This window comes from Onthophagus taurus, chromosome 1 (assembly GCF_036711975.1).
Source record: "Onthophagus taurus isolate NC chromosome 1, IU_Otau_3.0, whole genome shotgun sequence".
Lineage (NCBI taxonomy): Eukaryota > Metazoa > Arthropoda > Insecta > Coleoptera > Scarabaeidae > Onthophagus > Onthophagus taurus.
The window spans coordinates 21,027,644-21,048,867 of NC_091966.1; the positions used below are offsets into that span (position 1 = coordinate 21,027,644).

The following is a 21,224-nucleotide window of genomic DNA, read 5'->3' on the forward strand; positions in this document are numbered from 1 at the left end:
GTTGGAGATAAAAAACAAAATGTGCCCAAAACGTGATATTATGACGTTATACGCCGTTCTGAGCCATGGTTGAGCTTTCTGTCACTTTTGGTTCCGATAATTCTGTTGACCATATTTGTGATATTCTGGCCTCAAATGACATGTTGGAGCATGTTGGAGATAAAGAACAAAATGTGCCCAAAACGTGATATTATGGCGTTATACGCCGTTCTGAGCCATGTTTGAACTTTCTATCACTTTTGGTTCCGATAATTCTCTTGACCATATTTGTGATATTCAGGCGCCAAATGACATGTTGGAGATAAAAAACAGAATGTGCCCAAAACGTGATATTATGACGTTATACGCCGTTCTGAGCCATGTTTGAACTTTCTATCACTTTTGGTTCCGATAATTCTGTTGACAATATTTGTGATATTCAGGCGCTAAGTGACATCTTGGAGCATGTTGGAGATAAAATATAAAATGTGCCCAAAACGTGATATTATGACGTTATACGCCGTTCTGAGCCATGTTTGAACTTTCTATCAATTTTGGTTCCGATAATTCTGTTGACAATATTTGTGATATTGTGGCGACTTTTCAACAAAACGACAACACAATCGAACCCCTTTTAAAAAAAAAATACAGATCTGCAACACCTCGGCTTCCCAGTGAAGATGGGGTGGGTTTGAATTTATAAGGCGCCACGCAGTTTCAGTTACAGATCGCTCTAACTGCGAAGAGGGCTGGAAGGGAAAAGGTTCGACAACACCAACATATAACAAAACACAAAGAAATCGCGGAATCATATACCATATAAAAACAAATTTATTAAGGAAAAAAAAAAAATATGGTAAAACAAAATATAAAGTATATAAGTAGTAAATAAAATAATGGAAATTGTTCAAAAAAAAATCCCGAATAATTAGGGGGGTAAAAGAGAAAGAAAATAATAATGAACTGAATAAAACAAAATTAAAACAAATCTAAATAATGATCGCGACACGTCCCCGATTGACCCGAGCGCTCGATCAGGCGAACGGAAAAGAAAACAAAATCGAAATCAATACCGAAATTAATAACACCCCTAATAAATCCGATAACTTTACAAGAAAAATTAATTGACAATTAAAATGAGATAATAATAATAAAGAACTGGTTTAAAGTGAAATGAACAAAATGAACCAGTGAAGTTAACAAAAAAAATTAAATGGTAAGTACAAAAGAAAATCTTACTTTATAAAAAATACAAAAGTATCTAACCACACTGATATTCTTTTTGTATAAAAAGGAAAATTCTGACCTTTATTCCAGACTCTTTTGAACGAAGGTTGATGACTTCACGATGACAACAATTATACGTAGATACAGCAACAAAATCCAGCAAACCTCCTTTGGAAACACTTGTTCGATGGTAAGTACAGGAAACTTGGGTTATGTAGATTCTAATTTACTTCTTTATTCCAGGTAGTACTTGTTTCCAGGATGGGAGATTTCCCAAGAACTTATATAAGGAATAAGGCTCTAAGAAAAAAAACCTAGCGTGTAAAAAAAGAAAGAAAAATGTAAATAGATAATTAGGCAAGAATGTAGGGATGGATGATTTTATGTAGTGTGAAAGGAGTTTAAATGAATTTAGGTTTAAGTTAGTATTAAGCTAAAATTAAAGAAAATGTAAAAAGAAAAACCTACCTCAAGGTGGTATGAGGTTTTAACCAGCAAAATGAATAATCTTTGTAAAAATGTGCAATAAATCCGGTGAAACCGTAATCGTTGAATAATTTCCAAACGAAAAATTAAAGGATTAATTAACTCAGATCCCGAAAAATACGGATATAAATCGATCCAAAATTCTACACAGAATTATACCAAAATGTCGACTTAAAATTCTTGTTAACCATCCAAACACTACAAAGGCTGGTTTCAAAAGAGGAAGAGTAAAATCGCGCACGGGTATTCATTTCCCAAGATTTTAACCAAAAAACTCGTTATAAAATCGCGCGATGCCAAGAATTCAAAATCACTCCCTCCCTCTATTATTGACAGTCCGAACTTAAAAATGTAAACAAAATTCATGATAGTAATGAAGAGAAAAAGAAAAGTTTTAATGTTAAGATTTATTGTGTGATTGTAATGAAGGCAATGAAAAAGAAAAAAGGCGTTTAAAATGAGCGAAAGGAAAGGATTTAAGAAAAGTGATGAAAAGGAAAGGATTTTCAAGTGTTTCCAAGTTCGGCTTGCTGTAACAAAAAAACAAAAATTATAACAAGGTAAATAAACAAAATGGTATATAATTCCCCGACTTCTAACAATTACAGACAAATCACAAGGAAATTCAATAACCTCGAACGGAACCGTTACATTTCCCCCTTACAACAAGAAAGTTTACCCGTAAACTTTAAACTTTAGACAAGCAACCCTAACAACCAAAATCCAACCCAAAAATAAGTAGATGCAACTATGGAACCAACCACCTGATCCACCTCGTGCCCATAGCCTTCAGGTCTTCGACATTCGGTCGGAAGGGAAAATAATAAAATAATAAATGAAAATACAGAGATATAGGAGTTCATGAATACCAACAATAAGTCAGACAGTGATCATTCCAACCTAATATCAATAACATAGAGGAATTCGTGAAGCGAGGACACTCTAAAACAAAAAAAGAAAAACGACTCTACTGGGACTAGAACAAAAATAGGTTTATTACTACAGTTAAAGGATAACAAGCGGAAAAAGGAAAAGAAAGTTAAGACGGGTTTGTTGGTCCATACCCACCCCTAAACTGAACTAAAATCACCCCGATAATCTCTTTTTCAAGAACCTAAGATACACTAAACCTACGATCGGTATATCGCTACCTGCGGCGAAAACGTGACAGTTTACAACTGTCACAAAATAAAATGTCAATGGCCAAACGCCCACGGACTTTGTGGTACTGGCTCTGAAAAATAGGGGAGGACAATGAAATTAAACAACTAGGGATGTACCACACCAAAGGGGAAATCAGTCAGGTAGACACTATCCATCATATTTATGGAATAGCACTAAACGAAATAACTAGTTGTACCAAACAATCACAACCAATTAGGACAAAACACACTCCGTAAGTTCCTAAGATGGACAGAACCAAAATAGAAACAGATGTACACGAAACGGAGACAGCCGGTCTTCTGGAGTAGTCTAAGGCCCCTGCCAGGTGAGCCAACAAATCAAACAAGGAACGAACTAACCCGGGTCAACAAGGTAAGGCCTCAAATCCTTAGCATGCCAAGTTCCAACATTATTACCCTCAACATCCTTCAACTCGTACGTCCAAGGTGACAAGACTTTATAAACAGAATACGGACCTACAAATTTAGGAGCCAGCTTTGCCGAAAAATATTTAGATGCATTAGACAATACAAAGTTTCTCTTCCAAACCTTTTGGCCAACCATAAACTTATCGCTTCTCCTCCTCAAATTATACCGCCTCCCATTCACACCAGACGCCTGTGCAATGCGTTTCCTAACATCAGCAAATACCTTCGACAGATCTTCGTTATCTAAGCTCCACTCACCATCACCCATGACTTTATCATACTGTTTCCCATTCAACACCAACTCTCGACCCGTACATACGAAATGAGGTGTTAATTTCGTAACCTCGTGACGAGCGGAATTAATCGCGCAAGTTATTTTAGGAACACTCACATCCCATTTACGTTGATCGTCTTTGCAATACAAGGACAAAATTCTTTTAAGCGTACGATTCACTCGCTCTACAGGGTTAGCCTGAGGGTGATAATTGGCGTTAAACCTAACAGAAACACCATACTGTTGAGTTAGTAAGTTCAATTTCCGGGATCTAAATTGAGGACCATTGTCACAAATAAGGGTTTTAGGAACTCCAAATTTAAGAAAGACTTCCGTCTCAAGTATCTGCGAAATCTTATCCGCGGTAGCAGTCCTTATGGGATAAGCAAGTACAAATTTACTGAAGTAATCGGATATTACGAAGATAAATTGATTACCTTTTCTCGAACGAGGAAGAGGGCCAACAAGGTCAATTGATATAAGTTGCCAAGGTCTATCACTATCTGGGGTACGAACGAACTTACCAGCTGGTTTAACATTCGGGATCCTATAAGAAGCGCACAACTCACATCCAGAGATATACCTTACCACGTCTGCCTTCATTTTAGGCCATATATAGAGCTCAGAAATTCTACCAAGAGTCTTGAAAACACCCATATGACCAGCGGTTTGAGAGTCATGAGAAAGAGCTAAAATCTCTTTACGAAAATCTCTTGGGACAACCCTTTTCCAAGGTTCGGAATTTCGTCCCAGAACAGATGACACTACATACTTATAAACCTCGCCATTCTCTACTCTAAATAAGGGGTGTTTAGCGGGAAAATTCAGAACTCTTTCTTTCAGCCTTCTATACCACACGTCAGAAGTATCAGAGAATTTCAATTCGGTCCTCTCTTGGATCGAATCGACGACCTCGAACGATCTCGAAAGTAAGTCAGGCACAACGTTCTCACAGCCTTTACGATGTTTAACGACAAAGTCGAATTGTTGCAATCTAATTGCCCATCTCGCGATACGCCCAGTAGGAACTTTCAACTTTAAAAGCCAAAGGAGAGAATAATGATCAGTAACCACCGTGAACGGGACTCCCTCAAGATAAGGTTTCAGCTTTTCCGCAGCCCAAATCACTGCCAAACACTCGCGTTCTGTGGCCGAGTAGTTACGTTCGGCCGGACTTAATGACCTACTCAAGTATACCACCACTTGTTCACCATCCTCAGCAGGTTGCAACAACACGGCACCCAAACCAACACCAGAGGCATCCGTGTGCAACTCAAAAGGTAGCGAATAATCAGGACATCGCAAGATTGGAGCAGATACAAGCTTTTCCTTAATGATTCTAAAAGATCTTTCACATTCATCCGGCCATTCAACTGGCTTATTCTTTTTCAGTAGGTTCGTAATCGGAGAAATCAAAGTCGAGAATTCGGGAATAAACCGTCTATACCATGAAAAGGTACCAAGTATACATCTAACATCTTTCTGACACCTAGGAACAGGAATCTTAAGCATGGCGTTAACCTTTTCAGGGTCTACATGAAGTCCGTATTTATCAACGACATAGCCAAGGTAAAGCAATTCAGATCTGCACAACTTACATTTCTCCCAGCTGACCTTCAATCCAGCAGCGAGCAACCTCTCAAATACACTCGACAGAACCTCAAGATGTTTTTCAAAGGTATCGGTAACAATGACAACATCGTCCAAATAAACGAACACATTAGGTTCCAACTCAGGACCCAAGACCCTATCAACAAGCCTTTGCCAAGTGGCAGGAGAATTGTGCAAGCCAAAAGGCATACGTGTAAATTGATATAGCCCTCTACCGGGCACCGTAAAAGCAGTAAAAGCCTTAGAAGCATTCTCCATGGGGACTTGCCAAAAAGCGGACTTAATGTCCAGGGAAGACAAAAACTTTGCGTTCCTGAGTTTATCGAGAGTTGCGGAAATATACGGGAGCGGATAACTATCACGTTCCGACACCGCATTCAGACGACGATAATCAACACAGAATCGATATGTGTTATCTTTCTTTCGCACTAACAGGATTGGGGAAGACCAAGCACTCGATGAGGGTTCGACAACGCCCTGCTCTAACATGATATCAAGTTCTTTATTAATGTGCTGCTGCATGACCGGAGAAACGGGGTAATAGCGTTGTTTAATGGGATCAGCTGAAGTTCTAATTACGTGACTCACCAAGTGAGTACACCCTAAACCGTCACCCATTTTAGCTTTAAAAGAGTTAACCATGGTTTCCAAAAGTTGCTTATTAGAAGGGGACAAATCATCATCAAGAGAATCTATCTCGAAAACAGTCTCGTACGCGAAATTCCAAGAGTCATTTCTAAGGTCAGGCACTACTCCAACGGACTCGAAAAAATCAACACCCAAAATAAGGGTTTGGGGAAGTGTAGGTATCACCAACATGTCAATAAGGGTAATTCTGTCCTTCAAAGTAACCGGAACCGTAACCACACCCAAACTCTCAACCAATTGTCCATTAGCTATTCTGACCGAAGAACTAACGCGACGACAATGAAATCCTAAATCGGACACGACTTTCCATCCCACACCTCCTAATATAGTTCTAGAGGCACCAGTGTCTAACAAACCTAGTAACTCTCTACCTAATATTGATATTTTCAGATAAGGCCTTTCATCCTTCTTACAACCATCCAAAACGAACTCCAACACAGAAGAAATCCTATCAGCCGGTTTTTCGTCTTCAATGTCAATTAGCCGGCGACCTAGTGACGACGATTGGCATTTCCCGAAGACTTCCTATTACCATGGGAACATTTAGGACAATTTTTTTTAGTAAAACCCTCATTTCCACACTTAAAACAATGCAGTCTCTTGGGACTAGGACAACCACGAGCCATGTGACCCAAAACTCCACAATTGAAGCACTTAACAGAACTTGACTCAACCGCAGAAAAATCTGAAGTTTGGGGGTAGCTCAAGCAACCTAAGTAAGCTAATTCGGGTTCCAAAGTCTTATTGCGAATTTTAGGGGGCTGAAATTCCTTTACCGCGCGCCTGGACTCCTCTAACTGCTTACACTTGACCTTCAAATCAGAAACCGTATCAATAGTGTGAAGAGCTAGTTGGGTTTGAAAATAAGGTAAGAGGTTCTTACGGATAAGTTTAACCTTCGCCTCCTCGGAAAGTGGACAAGTGAGTCTACCGAATAAACCTAACATATTGGCGACGTAGATTGCAATAGGCTCTCGCTCACCCTGGGTTCTGTGTCGTATCTCATCCAACAGTTGTTCGTTGTAGTCGGAAGGTAAAAATTCACCCCTCAATAACACCTCTAATTCTCCCCACGAGCTAACTTCATCCCTGACAGAACGATACCAAAGTAGGGCGGGACCCTCAAATAAATCAAGAGCCGACACAAAAACTTCTCGAAGAGAAACACCTCGAGCTGCGGACAATTCATGTACTCGCTCTAAAAACGCTCCCACCGAAATACCCGTCCTTCCGGAAAATTTAAGGCCCCATTTATGTACAGGAATAGCCTTAGAAGACATCAAAGGTGGAGGACTAGTTGTTACAGGGGTAGACGAAGCAGCGCCCCCGCCTAAAGATACGTTCAGGGATCTTTCAAGGGCTTCTAACTCAATTGGCCTAGAAACGGAAGCAATGGCCTTCGTTAACCTATCCTTCAAAGACAAAGCCTCACGGAGAACAACGGCACGATCCTCACATAATTCACTCATACGCCTTATTCGCCCCAAAACCTGCCAAATCTTAGTTTCAACCTTCTTAGCATTCTTAGATCGAAAATCATCTAACAATGTGGTAATTTCGGCCAGCTTGTCCCCAACCGCTAACAAATCTTCCTCCTCTGTGTAAGGGTTATCTGGGTAATCGTTGACCAAATCAGGGTTAAGTTTCTCCTTCTGTAGTAAAGAAGCAAACAACCTACGCATCTCATCGACACTAGAGGGATCCAAACCTCGGACAGTAAATTCATAACTCAATTCTTCCTTAGAAAGGTAATTAACCATGACTTTAAGAGCCATCCTAAAAGGGTTGATCTCTCCTTGAACCCGAGAAGAGATTGGTCACATCGAAAACAGGGAACCGAAGAGTCGAAATAATTGGAATGGAATTAAGACACAAACCGAAGTCACTTTGTGTCTTCGATACAAATAAGGGTTCCGATAAAATTAAGAACTTCCAAGACAATACAACAAGGGCTCCCAAAACGATATGGGTCTCCAAAACAATATGGGACTTTCAAGACAATATGGCCTCCAAAGCAATATCGGGCCTCCAAAACAATATGGCCTTCCAAAACAATGGGCCCCACGTTGGGCGCCAAAATTTGTGGCGACTTTTCAACAAAACGACAACAACACAATCGAACCCCTTTTAAAAAAAAAATACAGATCTGCAACACCTCGGCTTCCCAGTGAAGATGGGGTGGGTTTGAATTTATAAGGCGCCACGCAGTTTCAGTTACAGATCGCTCTAACTGCGAAGAGGGCTGGAAGGGAAAAGGTTCGACAACACCAACATATAACAAAACACAAAGAAATCGCGGAATCATATACCATATAAAAACAAATTTATTAAGGAAAAAAAAAAAAATATGGTAAAACAAAATATAAAGTATATAAGTAGTAAATAAAATAACGGAAATTGTTCAAAAAAAAATCCCGAATAATTAGGGGGGTAAAAGAGAAAGAAAATAATAATGAACTGAATAAAACAAAATTAAAACAAATCTAAATAATTATCGCGACACGTCCCCGATTGACCCGAGCGCTCGATCAGGCGAACGGAAAAGAAAACAAAATCGAAATCAATACCGAAATTAATAACACCCCTAATAAATCCGATAACTTTACAAGAAAAATTAATTGACAATTAAAATGAGATAATAATAATAAAGAACTGGTTTAAAGTGAAATGAACAAAATGAACCAGTGAAGTTAACAAAAAAAATTAAATGGTAAGTACAAAAGAAAATCTTACTTTATAAAAAATACAAAAGTATCTAACCACACTGATATTCTTTTTGTATAAAAAGGAAAATTCTGACCTTTATTCCAGACTCTTTTGAACGAAGGTTGATGACTTCACGATGACAACAATTATACGTAGATACAGCAACAAAATCCAGCAAACCTCCTTTGGAAACACTTGTTCGATGGTAAGTACAGGAAACTTGGGTTATGTAGATTCTAATTTACTTCTTTATTCCAGGTAGTACTTGTTTCCAGGATGGGAGATTTCCCAAGAACTTATATAAGGAATAAGGCTCTAAGAAAAAAAACCTAGCGTGTAAAAAAAGAAAGAAAAATGTAAATAGATAATTAGGCAAGAATGTAGGGATGGATGATTTTATGTAGTGTGAAAGGAGTTTAAATGAATTTAGGTTTAAGTTAGTATTAAGCTAAAATTAAAGAAAATGTAAAAAGAAAAACCTACCTCAAGGTGGTATGAGGTTTTAACCAGCAAAATGAATAATCTTTGTAAAAATGTGCAATAAATCCGGTGAAACCGTAATCGTTGAATAATTTCCAAACGAAAAATTAAAGGATTAATTAACTCAGATCCCGAAAAATACGGATATAAATCGATCCAAAATTCTACACAGAATTATACCAAAATGTCGACTTAAAATTCTTGTTAACCATCCAAACACTACAAAGGCTGGTTTCAAAAGAGGAAGAGTAAAATCGCGCACGGGTATTCATTTCCCAAGATTTTAACCAAAAAACTCGTTATAAAATCGCGCGATGCCAAGAATTCAAAATCACTCCCTCCCTCTATTATTGACAGTCCGAACTTAAAAATGTAAACAAAATTCATGATAGTAATGAAGAGAAAAAGAAAAGTTTTAAGGTTAAGATTTATTGTGGGATTGTAATGAAGGTAATGAAAAAGAAAAAAAGGCGTTTAAAATGAGCGAAAGGAAAGGATTTAAGAAAAGTGATGAAAAGGAAAGGATTTTCAAGTGTTTCCAAGTTCGGCTTGCTGTAACAAAAAAACAAAAATTATAACAAGGTAAATAAACAAAATGGTATATAATTCCCCGACTTCTAACAATTACAGATAAATCACAAGGAAATTCAATAACCTCGAACGGAACCGTTACAATATTCAGGCGCCAAATGACATCTTGGAGCATGTTGGAGATAAAAAATAAAATGTGCCCAAAACGTGATATTATGACGTTATACGCCGTTCTGAGCCATGTTTGAACTTTCTATCACTTTTGGTTCCGATAATTCTCTTGACCATATTTGTGATATTCAGGCGCCAAATGACATGTTGGAGCATGTTGGAGATAAAAAACAAAATGTGCCCAAAACGTGATATTATGACGTTATACGCCGTTAAGAGCCATGTTTGAACTTTCTATCACTTTTGGTTCCGATAATTCTATTGACCATATTTGTGATATTCAGGCGCCAAATGACATGTTGGAGCATGTTGGAGATAAAAAACAAAATGTGCCCAAAACGTGATATTATGACGTTATACGCCGTTCTGAGCCATGGTTGAACTTTCTATCACTTTTGGTTCCGATAATTCTGTTGACCATATTTGTGATATTCTGGCCCCAAATGACATGTTGGAGCATGTTGGAGATAAAGAACAAAATGTGCCCAAAACGTGATATTATGACGTTATACGCCGTTCTGAGCCATGTTTGAACTTTCTATCACTTTTGGTTCCGATAATTCTCTTGACCATATTTGTGATATTCAGGCGCCAAATGACATGTTAGAGATAAAAAACAGAATGTGCCCAAAACGTGATATTATGACGTTATACGCCGTTCTGAGCCATGTTTGAACTTTCTATCAATTTTGGTTCCGATAATTCTGTTGACCATATTTGTGATATTCAGGCGCCAAATGACATGTTGGAGCATGTTGGAGATAAAAAACAAAATGTGCCCAAAACGTGATATTATGACGTTATACGCCGTTCTGAGCCATGTTTGAACTTTCTATCACTTTTGGTTCCGATAATTCTCTTGACCATATTTGTTTTATTCAGGCGCCAAATGACATGTTGGAGCATGTTGGAGATAAAAAACAAAATGTGCCCAAAACGTGATATTATGACGTTATACGCCGTTCTGAGCCATGGTTGAACTTTCTATCAATTTTGGTTCCGATAATTCTGTTGACCATATTTGTGATATTCAGGCGCCAAATGACATGTTGGAGCATGTTGGAGATAAAAAACAAAATGTGCCCAAAACGTGATATTATGACGTTATACGCCGTTCTGAGCCATGGTTGAACTTTCTATCACTTTTGGTTCCGATAATTCTGTTGACCATATTTGTGATATTCTGGCCCCAAATGACATGTTGGAGCATGTTGGAGATAAAGAACAAAATGTGCCCAAAACGTGATATTATGACGTTATACGCCGTTCTGAGCCATGTTTGAACTTTCTATCACTTTTGGTTCCGATAATTCTCTTGACCATATTTGTGATATTCAGGCGCCAAATGACATGTTAGAGATAAAAAACAGAATGTGCCCAAAACGTGATATTATGACGTTATACGCCGTTCTGAGCCATGTTTGAACTTTCTATCAATTTTGGTTCCGATAATTCTGTTGACCATATTTGTGATATTCAGGCGCCAAATGACATGTTGGAGCATGTTGGAGATAAAAAACAAAATGTGCCCAAAACGTGATATTATGACGTTATACGCCGTTCTGAGCCATGTTTGAACTTTCTATCACTTTTGGTTCCGTTAATTCTCTTGACCATATTTGTGATATTCAGGCGCCAAATGACATGTTGGAGCATGTTGGAGATAAAAAACAAAATGTGCCCAAAACGTGATATTATGACGTTATACGCCGTTCTGAGCCATGGTTGAACTTTCTATCAATTTTGGTTCCGATAATTCTGTTGACCATATTTGTGATATTCAGGCCACAAATGACATCTTGGAGCATGTTGGAGATAAGAAACAAAATGTGCCCAAAACGTGATATTATGACGTTATACGTCGTTCTGAGACATGTTTGAACTTTCTATCACTTTTGGTTCCCGTAATTCTGTCGACCATATATTTGATATTCAGATGCCAAATGTCACATTGGAGCATGTTGGAGATAAAAAACAAAATGTGCCCAAAACGTGATATTATGACGTTATACGCCGTTCTGAGCCATGTTTGAACTTTCTATCACTTTCGGTTCCGATAATTCTATTGACCATATTTGTGATATTCAGGCGCCAAATGACATCTTGGAGCATGTTGGAGATAAAAAACAAAATGTGCCCAAAACGTGATATTATGGCGTTATACGCCGTTCTGAGCCATGTTTGAACTTTCTATCACTTTTGGTTCCGATAATTCTGGTGACCATATATGTGATATTCAGGGGCCAAATGTCATCTTGGAGCATGTTGGAGATAAAAAACAAAATGTGCCCAAAACGTGATATTATGACGTTACACGCCGTTCTGGGCCATGTTTGAACTTTCTATCACTTTTGGTTCCGATAATTCTGTTGACCATATTTCTGATACTCAGACGCCAAATGACATGTTGGAGCATGTTGGAGATAAAAAACAAAATGCGCCCAAAACGTGATATTATGACGTTACACGCCGTTCTGGGCCATGTTTGAACTTTCTATCACTTTTGGTTCCGATAATTCTGTTGACCATATTTGTGATATTCAGGCGCCAAATGACATGTTGGAGCATGTTGGAGATAAAACTAAATGTGCCCAAAACGTGATATTATGGCGTTATACGCCGTTCTGAGCCATGTTTGAACTTTCTATCACTTTTGGTTCCGATAATTCTGTTGACCATATTTGTGATATTCAGGCGCCAAATGACATGTTGGAGCATGTTGGAGATAAAAAATAAAATGTGCCCAAAACGAGATATTATGACTGTAGACGCCGTTCTGAGCCATGTTTGAACTTTCTATCACTTTTGGTGCCGGTAATTCTGTTTACCATATTTGTGATATTCAGGGCCCAAATGTCATCTTGGAGCATGTTGGAGATAAAAAACAAAATGTGCCTAAAACGTGATATTATGACGTTATACGCCGTTCTGAGCCATGTTTGAACTTTCTATCACTTTTGGTGCCGATAATTCTCTTGACCATATTTGTGATATTCAGGAGCCAAATGACATGTTGGAGCATGTTGGAGATAAAGAATAAAATGTGCCCAAAACGAGATATTATGGCGTTATACGCCGTTCTGAGCCATGTTTGAACTTTCTATCACTTTTGGTTCCGATAATTCTGTTGACCATATTTGTGATATTCAGGCGCCAAATGACATGTTGGAGATAAAAAACAGAATGTGCCGAAAACGTGATATTATGACGTTATACGCCGTTCTGAGCCATGTTTGAACTTTCTATCACTTTTGGTTCCGATAATTCTGTTGACCATATTTGTGATATTCAGGGGCCAAATGTCATCTTGGAGGATGTTGGAGATAAAAAACAAAATGTGCCCAAACCTTATATTATGACGTTATACGTCGTTCTGAGACATGTTTGAACTTTCTATCACTTTCGGTTCCGATAATTCTGTTGACCATATTTATGATATTCAGGCGTCAAATGAAATCTTGGAGTATGTTGGAGATAAAAAACAAAATGTGCCCAAAACGTGATATTATGACGTTATACGCCGTTTTGAGCCATGTTTGAACTTTCTATCACTCTTGGTTCCGGTAATTCTGTTGACCATATTTGTGATATTCAGGCGTCAAATGACATCTTGGAGCATGTTGGAGATAAAAAACAAAATGTGCCCAAAACGTGATATTATGACGTTATAAGCCGTTCTGAGCCATGTTTGAACTTTCTATCACTTTCGGTTCCAATAATTCTGTTGACCATATTTGTGATATTCAGGCCCCAAATGACATCTTGGAGCATGTTGGAGATAAAAAACAAAATGTGCCCAAAACGTGATATTATGACGTTATACGCCGTTCTGAGCCATGTTTGAACTTTCTATCACTTTCGGTTCCGATAATTCTGTTGACTATATTTGTGATATTTAGGCGTCAAATGAAACCTTGGAGTATGTTGTTGATAAAAAACAAAATGTGCCCAAAACGTGGTATTATGACGTTATACGCCGTTCTGAGCCATGTTTGAACTTTCTATCACTTTTGGTTCCGGTATTCTATTGACCATATTTGTGATATTCAGGCGTCAAATGACATCTTGGAGCATGTTGGAGATAAAAAACAAAATGTGCCCAAAGCGTGATATTATGACTTTATACGCCGTTTTGAGCCATGTTTGAACTTTCTATCACTTTTGGTTCCGGTAATTCTGTTGACCATATTTGTGATATTCAGGCGTCAAATGACATCTTGGAGCATGTTGGAGATAAAAAACAAAATGTGCCCAAACCTTATATTATGACGTTATACGCCGTTCTGAGCCATGTTTGAACTTTCTATCACTTTTGGTTCCGGTAATTCTGTTGACTATATTTGTGATATTCAGGCGTCAAATGACATCTTGGAGCATGTTGGAGATAAAAAACAAAATGTGCCCAAAACGTGATATTATGACGTTATACGTCGTTCTGAGACATGTTTGAACTTTCTATCACTTTTGGTTCCGGTAATTCTGTCGACCATATTTGTGATATTCAGGAGTCAAATGACATCTTGGAGCATGTTGGAGATAAAAAACAAAATGTGCCCAAACCTTATATTATGACGTTATACGCCGTTCTGAGCCATGTTTGAACTTTCTATCACTTTTGGTTCCGGTAATTCTGTTGACTATATTTGTGATATTCAGGCGTCAAATGACATCTTGGAGCATGTTGGAGATAAAAACAAAATGTGCCCAAAACGTGATATTATGACGTTATACGTCGTTCTGAGACATGTTTGAACTTTCTATCACTGTTGGTTCCGGTAATTCTGTCGACCATATATTTGATATTCAGATGCCAAATGTCACATTGGAGCACGTTGGAGATAAAAAACAAAATGTGCCCAAAACGTGATATTATGACGTTATATGCCGTTCTGAGCCATGTTTGAACTTTCTATCTTTTTCGGTTCCGATAATTCTGTTCACCATATTTGTGATATTCAGGCGACAAATGACATCTTGGAGCATGTTGGAGATAAGAAACAAAATGTGCCCAAAACGTGATATTATGACGTTATACGTCGTTCTGAGACATGTTTGAACTTTCTATCACTTTTGGTTCCCGTAATTCTGTCGACCATATATTTGATATTCAGATGCCAAATGTCACATTGGAGCATGTTGGAGATAAAAAACAAAATGTGCCCAAAACGTGATATTATGACGTTATACGCCGTTCTGAGCCATGTTTGAACTTTCTATCACTTTCGGTTCCGATAATTCTGTTGACCATATTTGTGATATTCAGGCGCCAAATGACATCTTGGAGCATGTTGGAGATAAAAAACAAAATGTGCCCAAAACGTGATATTATGGCGTTATACGCCGTTCTGAGCCATGTTTGAACTTTCTATCACTTTTGGTTCCGATAATTCTGGTGACCATATATGTGATATTCAGGGGCCAAATGTCATCTTGGAGCATGTTGGAGATAAAAAACAAAATGTGCCCAAACCTTATATTATGACGTTATACGTCGTTCTGAGACATGTTTGAACTTTCTATCACTCTTGGTTCCGGTAATTCTGTTGACCATATTTGTGATATTCAGGCGTCAAATGACATCTTGGAGCATGTTGGAGATAAAAAACAAAATGTGCCCAAAACGTGATATTATGAAATTATAAGCCGTTCTGAGCCATGTTTGAACTTTCTATCACTTTCGGTTCCAATAATTCTGTTGACCATATTTGTGATATTCAGGCCCCAAATGACATCTTGGAGCATGTTGGAGATAAAAAACAAAATGTGCCCAAAACGTGATATTATGACGTTATACGCCGTTCTGAGCCATGTTTGAACTTTCTATCACTTTCGGTTCCGATAATTCTGTTGACCATATTTGTGATATTTAGGCGTCAAATGAAACCTTGGAGTATGTTGTTGATAAAAAACAAAATGTGCCCAAAACGTGATATTATGACGTTATACGCCGTTCTGAGCCATGTTTGAACTTTCTATCACTTTCGGTTCCGATAATTCTGTTGACCATATTTGTGATATTTAGGCGTCAAATGAAACCTTGGAGCATGTTGGAGATAAAAAACAAAATGTGCCCAAACCTTATATTATGACGTTATACGCCGTTCTGAGCCATGTTTGAACTTTCTATCACTTTTGGTTCCGGTAATTCTGTTGACTATATTTGTGATATTCAGGCGTCAAATGACATCTTGGAGCATGTTGGAGATAAAAAACAAAATGTGCCCAAAACGTGATATTATGACGTTATACGTCGTTCTGAGACATGTTTGAACTTTCTATCACTTTTGGTTCCGGTAATTCTGTCGACCATATTTGTGATATTCAGGAGTCAAATGACATCTTGGAGCATGTTGGGGATAAAAAACAAAATGTGCCCAAACCTTATATTATGACGTTATACGCCGTTCTGAGCCATGTTTGAACTTTCTATCACTTTTGGTTCCGGTAATTCTGTTGACTATATTTGTGATATTCAGGCGTCAAATGACATCTTGGAGCATGTTGGAGATAAAAACAAAATGTGCCCAAAACGTGATATTATGACGTTATACGTCGTTCTGGGACATGTTTGAACTTTCTATCACTGTTGGTTCCGGTAATTCTGTCGACCATATATTTGATATTCAGATGCCAAATGTCACATTGGAGCACGTTGGAGATAAAAAACAAAATGTGCCCAAAACGTGATATTATGACGTTATATGCCGTTCTGAGCCATGTTTGAACTTTCTATCTTTTTCGGTTCCGATAATTCTGTTGACCATATTTGTGATATTCAGGCGACAAATGACATCTTGGAGCATGTTGGAGATAAGAAACAAAATGTGCCCAAAACGTGATATTATGACGTTATACGTCGTTCTGAGACATGTTTGAACTTTCTATCACTTTTGGTTCCCGTAATTCTGTCGACCATATATTTGATATTCAGATGCCAAATGTCACATTGGAGCATGTTGGAGATAAAAAACAAAATGTGCCCAAAACGTGATATTATGACGTTATACGTCGTTCTGAGACATGTTTGAACTTTCTATCACTTTTGGTTCCCGTAATTCTGTCGACCATATATTTGATATTCAGATGCCAAATGTCACATTGGAGCATGTTGGAGATAAAAAACAAAATGTGCCCAAAACGTGATATTATGACGTTACACGCCGTTCTGGGCCATGTTTGAACTTTCTATCACTTTCGGTTCCGATAATTCTGTCGACCATATTTGTGATATTCAGGAGTCAAATGACATCTTGGAGCATGTTGGAGATAAAAAACAAAATGTGCCCAAAACGTGTTGTTATGACGTTATACGCCGTTTTGAGCCATGTTTGAACTTTCTATCACTTTTGGTTCCGGTAATTCTGTTGACCATGTTTGTGATATTCAGGCGTCAAATGACAACTTGGAGCATGTTGGAGATAAAAAACAAAATGTGCCCAAAACGTGATATTATGACGTTACACGCCGTTCTGGGCCATGTTTGAACTTTCTATCACTTTTGGTTCCGATAATTCTGTTGACCATATTTGTGATACTCAGGCGCCAAATGACATGTTGGACCATGTTGGAGATAAAAAACAAAATGTGCCCAAAACGTGATATTATGACGTTACACGCCGTTCTGGGCCATGTTTGAACTTTCTATCACTTTTGGTTCCGATAATTCTGTTGACCATATTTGTGATATTCAGGCGCCAAATGACATGTTGGAGCATGTTGGAGATAAAACTAAATGTGCCCAAAACGTGATATTATGGCGTTATACGCCGTTCTGAGCCATGTTTGAACTTTCTATCACTTTCGGTTCCGATAATTCTGTTGACCATATTTGTGATATTCAGGCGACAAATGACATCTTGGAGCATGTTGGAGATAAAAAACAAAATGTGCCCAAAACGTGATATTATGACGTTATACGCTGTTCTGAGCCATGTTTGAACTTTCTATCACTTTCGGTTCCGATAATTCTGTTGACCATATTTGTGATATTCAGGCGACAAATGACATCTTGGAGCATGTTGGAGATAAGAAACAAAATGTGCCCAAAACGTGATATTATGACGTTATACGTCGTTCTGAGACATGTTTGAACTTTCTATCACTTTTGGTTCCGGTAATTCTGTCGACCATATATTTGATATTCAGATGCCAAATGTCACATTGGAGCATGTTGGAGATAAAAAACAAAATGTGCCCAAAACGTGATATTATGACGTTATACGCCGTTTTGAGCCATGTTTGAACTTTCTATCACTTTTGGTTCCGGTAATTCTGTTGACCATATTTGTGATATTCAGGCGTCAAATGACATCTTGGAGCATGTTGGAGATAAAAAACAAAATGTGCCCAAAACGTGATGTTATGACGTTATACGCCGTTTTGAGCCATGTTTGAACTTTCTATCACTTTTGGTTCCGGTAATTCTGTTGACCATGTTTGTGATATTCAGGCGTCAAATGACAACTTGGAGCATGTTGGAGATAAAAAACAAAATGTGCCCAAAACGTGATATTATGACGTTACACGCCGTTCTGGGCCATGTTTGAACTTTCTATCACTTTTGGTTCCGATAATTCTGTTGACCATATTTGTGATACTCAGGCGCCAAATGACATGTTGGAGCATGTTGGAGATAAAAAACAAAATGTGCCCAAAACGTGATATTATGACGTTACACGCCGTTCTGGGCCATGTTTGAACTTTCTATCACTTTTGGTTCCGATAATTCTGTTGACCATATTTGTGATATTCAGGCGCCAAATGACAAGTTGGAGCATGTTGTAGATAAAAAACAAAATGTGCCTAAAAGTGATATTATGACGTTATACGCCGTTCTGAGCCATGTTTGAACTTTCTATCACTTTTGGTTCCGATAATTCTGTTGACCATATTTGTGATTTTCAGGCGCCAAATGACATGTTGGAGCATATTGGAGATAAAAAACAAAATGTGCCCAAAACGTGATATTATGGCGTTATACGCCGTTCTGAGCCATGTTTGAACTTTCTATCACTTTTGGTTCCGATAATTCTGTTGACCATATTTGTGATATTCAGGGCCCAAATGTCATCTTGGAGCATGTTGGAAATAAAAAGCAAAATGTGCTTAAAACGTGATATTATGACGTTATACGCCGTTCTGAGCCATGTCTGAACTTTCTATCACTTTTGGTTCCGATAATTCTGTTGACCATATTTGTGATATTCAGGCGCCAAATGACATGTTGGAGCATGTAGGAGATAAAAAACAAAATGTGCCCAAAACGTGATATTATGGCGTTATACGCCGTTCTGAGCCATGTTTGAACTTTCTATCACTTTTGGTTTCGATAATTCTGTTGACCATATTTGTGATATTCAGGCGCCAAATGACATGTTGGAGCATGTAGGAGATAAAAAACAAAATGTGCCCAAAACGTGATATTATGGCGTTATACGCCGTTCTGAGCCATGTTTGAACTTTCTATCACTTTTGGTTCCGATAATTCTGTTGACCATATTTGTGATACTCAGGCGCCAAATGACATGTTGGAGCATGTTGGAGATAAAAAACAAAATGTGCCCAAAACGTGATATTATGACGTTACACGCCGTTCTGGGCCATGTTTGAACTTTCTATCACTTTTGGTTCCGATAATTCTGTTGACCATATTTGTGATATTCAGGCGCCAAATGACATGTTGGAGCATGTTGTAGATAAAAAACAAAATGTGCCTAAAACGTGATATTATGACGTTATACGCCGTTCTGAGCCATGTTTGAACTTTCTATCACTTTTGGTTCCGATAATTCTGTTGACCATATTTGTGATTTTCAGGCGCCAAATGACATGTTGGAGCATGTTGGAGATAAAAAACAAAATGTGCCCAAAACGTGATATTATGGCGTTATACGCCGTTCTGAGCCATGTTTGAACTTTCTATCACTTTTGGTTCCGATAATTCTGTTGACCATATTTGTGATATTCAGGGCCCAAATGTCATCTTGGAGCATGTTGGAAATAAAAAGCAAAATGTGCTTAAAACGTGATATTATGACGTTATACGCCGTTCTGAGCCATGTCTGAACTTTCTATCACTTTTGGTTCCGATAATTCTGTTGACCATATTTGTGATATTCAGGCGCCAAATGACATGTTGGAGCATGTAGGAGATAAAAAACAAAATGTGCCCAAAACGTGATATTATGGCGTTATACGCCGTTCTGAGCCATGTTTGAACTTTCTATCACTTTTGGTTTCGATAATTCTGTTGACCATATTTGTGATATTCAGGCCCCAAATGACATGTTGGAGCATGTTGGAGATAGAAAATAAAATGTGCCCAAAACGTGATATTATGGCGTTATACGCCGTCCTGAGCCATGTTTGAACTTTCTATCACTTTTGGTTCCGATAATTCTGTTGACCATATTTGTGATATTCAGGCGCCAAATGACATGTTGGAGATAAAAAACAGAATGTGCCCAAAACGTGATATTATGACGTTATACGCCGTTCTGAGCCATGTTTGAACTTTCTATCACTTTTGGTTCCGATAATTCTGTTGACCATATTTGTGATATTCAGGCGCCAAATGACATGTTGGAGTATGTTGTAAATAAAAAATAAAATGTGCCCAAAACGAGATATTATGACGTTATACGCCGTTCTCAGCCATGTTTGAACTTTCTATCACTTTTGGTGCCTATAATTCTGTTTACCATATTTGTGATATTCAGGGCCCAAATGTCATCTTGGAGCATGTTGGAGATAAAAAACAAAATGTGCCTAAAGCGTGATATTATGACGTTATACGCCGTTCTGAGCCATGCTTGAACTTTCTATCACTTTTGGTTCCGATAATTCTGTTGACCATATTTGTGATATTCAGGCGCCAAATGACATGTTGGAGCATGTAGGAGATAAAAAACAAAATGTGCCCAAAACGTGATATTATGGCGTTATACGCCGTTCTGAGCCATGTTTGAACTTTCTATCACTTTTGGTTTCGATAATTCTGTTGACCATATTTGTGATATTCAGGCCCCAAATGACATGTTGGAGCATGTTGGAGATAAAGAACAAAATGTGCCTAAAACGTGATATTATGGCGTTATACGCCGTTCTGAGCAATGTTTGAACTTTCTATCACTTTTGGTTCCGATAGTTCTCTAGACTATATTTGTGATATTCAGGCACCAAATGACATGTTGGAGATAAAAAACAGAATGTGCCCAAAACGTGATATTATGACGTTGTACGCCGTTCTGAGCCATGTTTGAATTTTCTATCACTTTTGGTTTCGATAATTCTGTTGACCATATTTGTGATATTCAGACCCCAAATGACATGTTGGAGCATGTTGGAGATAAAAAACAAAATGTGGCCAAAACGTGATATTATGGCGTTATACGCCGTTCTGAGCCATGTTTGAACTTTCTATCACTTTTGGTTCCGATAATTCTGTTGACCATATTTGTGATATTCAGGCCCCAAATGACATGTTGGAGCATGTTGGAGATAAAAAACAGAATGTGCCC

The 21,224-nt window shown here is 38.1% G+C and overlaps 2 long non-coding RNA genes across 4 annotated transcripts; both read left to right on the forward strand.

The window, feature by feature from the left end:
• Nucleotides 1–892: 892 nt before the first annotated feature.
• LOC139431569 (uncharacterized) lies at nt 893–1,752 on the forward strand. 2 transcript variants are annotated; one of them, XR_011641670.1, is made up of 3 exons: nt 893–1,195; nt 1,274–1,396; nt 1,450–1,752. It is a non-coding gene; the product is annotated as an uncharacterized lncRNA (long non-coding RNA). The 2 variants fall into 2 exon arrangements; XR_011641658.1 differs by lacking the exon at nt 893–1,195 and having other exon boundaries at nt 1,204–1,396.
• A 6,203-nt stretch (nt 1,753–7,955) lies between these two features.
• On the forward strand, nt 7,956–9,084 carry LOC139430940 (uncharacterized). 2 transcript variants are annotated; one of them, XR_011641302.1, is made up of 3 exons: nt 7,956–8,527; nt 8,606–8,728; nt 8,782–9,084. It is a non-coding gene; the product is annotated as an uncharacterized lncRNA (long non-coding RNA). The 2 variants fall into 2 exon arrangements; XR_011641301.1 differs by lacking the exon at nt 7,956–8,527 and having other exon boundaries at nt 8,536–8,728.
• The last annotated feature ends 12,140 nt before the right edge of the window (nt 9,085–21,224 follow it).